Source organism: Etheostoma spectabile, chromosome 23 (assembly GCF_008692095.1).
Source record: "Etheostoma spectabile isolate EspeVRDwgs_2016 chromosome 23, UIUC_Espe_1.0, whole genome shotgun sequence".
Taxonomy (NCBI): domain Eukaryota; kingdom Metazoa; phylum Chordata; class Actinopteri; order Perciformes; family Percidae; genus Etheostoma; species Etheostoma spectabile.
The window spans coordinates 7,083,523-7,086,090 of NC_045755.1; the positions used below are offsets into that span (position 1 = coordinate 7,083,523).

The following is a 2,568-nucleotide window of genomic DNA, read 5'->3' on the forward strand; positions in this document are numbered from 1 at the left end:
GTGTGTGTGTGTGTGTGAGACCACAACACCACAACCTTTAAAAGAAATATTAGCTGTTAGGTTTTGTTTACATACAGTATTAGTTTGTTACTGAGATTTCCTTTAAAATACAGATTCATGATTAACTGCACCAAACAGCAATGTTTTTGTCTTTTTTGTTTTGTTTTGCCAATGTGGCCATCTTCACTGTTAAAGTCATCTCCCTGGCCTTTGCCTCTAATGGACAAAACACACCATTGAACCAGATCATTCTGGCTTTTCAGCAAGAACATCAAACTACTTTAAAGTTTAAAGTGCCGTGTGCACCTTGGCATCTGAGCGCGTGCCTTCAAATTTCTGCATTTGCTCCCTCCTCTTAACTGCGGCCCATACGCTGCGGACGGCAGGAAGCCACGGCTCAGGTTCTACATCATAAAGCAGCGGAAACCCCTTCTGTCCATTGTTTGAAAGCTCTCCCGATGGCACACCAACCGCAGCCCTCAACAGCGCTGATTTGAAAATGTTCTGCGTACTGTTCATAGAAAATGAGTGGCTAGGCCTCCCTTGAATGACTTTCCAGCACATTAGTGCCAGGAAGCCGTTCATTTTAATGTCAGTGGTGTATTAGCACTGCTATATAGTGTTTTGACTGTAACTATCCCACCATTTATTCTAAATATACACACAACATTCTTCTTCTGTCGAGCGTATCTTTAAGGCATAGTTAAGTAATTAACTGGAGATTTTAAAATAAACACATCCGGTGCACAGACTCGATTTTGTTAACAGGACAACGGTTACCACCCTTCAATGGTGTACATCCAGCATATAGCACTTGAGTCAAGGCCCGGAGAACATGACACATGAGCTCTCTCCATCGTGGAGTGCTGCTCAGGGCTTCTGTGCTGCATCTCAGCTCTACAGTATCCTTCATTTTTTCACTCTGTCCCAGTTAAAAAAACTTTTAGTTTTAAGGCCCTGGTGTCCTAGTTACACAAACAGGCTGGCATGTATGGTATGTGGCCACAGTATGTGTGTTTTCAATCTGGCCCATGTCATGCCCCTCCATTTTCTCCTCATCCTGTCTTGCTTCATTGCTGAAATACATTAATAAAAATACTCTGGAAAATGATCAGCAGACCTAACTATCAAGTTACAGAAAATCAGAAGGCAGGGAACACTGCTTTGGGGTCATACTGTAGCCTACTGAAGTTCTTGGATGGAACACCTGAATCCGAATAAACCAATTGGTCATGTAGTAATTATATATTTTTTTGCAGTTTTAGATAAAACTAACTAAACACTAGTAGGCTAATTCAATATAATCTGAGGATTTGGTTTCCTTACTTTGAACAAGACTAAGAGTCTACAGGCATGCTAGCGGGCTGTGAGACTGAATGGTTAGCTAAATGCTAACGTCAGAATGACAACGTATGCTGCCTTCAAATGGAAGGTTGTGGTTGGGAAGTTGTGTACACGATATGCTTGGCTTTTAAGTGGTTACATTGTGAGAATACCACAGCAAGGCAACAGCAATATGGACGCCAAATGACTCCTCCTTGACAATACTGTAAGCAAGCTAGCAAACAGATAACATAATCCAGTAAATGCAAAGGTGTAATAAAAAAGATGAAGATGTTGGGAATATCAACCATAGACCATACAAAGATGGACAACACTTCGTCCCACAGTACAAAAGTAAAGCCAAAATACCCCGGATACGGGCGCTGCCATCTATTATTGGTATCAAAGCCCGCTCCACCAATTGTGAGTCAATCACACCGTGATTGACCGTGAGTCAATGACAACGTCAGTATGATCACAACCGCCTGGGCATACCTTGTTTTTACAGTCCATGCCCCATCCACTAACATGGAGGGGGTGGGATTTCCAACCAATAGGCCTACTGCAGCCAGCCACCAAGTGGCTTCACTTATATATATAATATTTACTATGCATCAACCACTGATATCAACATTTTCCTCAAACAAAATAAAATTACAATTTATTAACTTACCATTCACCGAAAAATGTACTTCTATGGCTTCGGCTATTTTTGAAAATGTCAGCAAACATATCACAACTCACAAACTGGGAGTTTTAAGAAAAAATTAAACTCAACTTTTCAATTCTCAGGTCGTGAAGGGGGGCATTCTTATGGACTCTTCTTGTGAACACAGTAAATACGATCCCACTTGAAGGCAGCAAAACTCACAATGACAATGGTAATATACAAAGTTTAGCAAACACAAGGTTGACCATGTTCATTATCTTGTTAGCTTGCATTAGCTTTTCAGATTGAATTAATGGAAATGCTTTTGAGAAAATGATGGTTTGAGATGAAAAGATGTAGATGATACTGTCCTCTCTTCACAGAAAATGCTTGTTTTGGCATACATTTGGATGTGCTCTCCATTAGAGGCTCTCCATCACTGCATTATCTGCACTCAGTAATGACTGTCAGAACACAAGAGGGAGGTAGCATTATCAGACGTAGAGCCAAATACTTGACACCACTTCTAATCTTTGCCTACCTGAAATACCAAAGCCGAAGTAGGTAAACAGAGGTACAGACAGAGAGAGAGAGAG

At 41.0% G+C, this 2,568-nt stretch overlaps 1 long non-coding RNA gene across 1 annotated transcript in view; it reads left to right on the forward strand.

Annotated features, from left to right (window-relative positions):
• The window catches only part of LOC116673035 (uncharacterized), a 22,453-nt gene that overhangs the window by 3,205 nt on the left and 16,680 nt on the right, over window positions 1–2,568 (forward strand). The gene's annotated exons all lie outside the window — the stretch shown is intronic.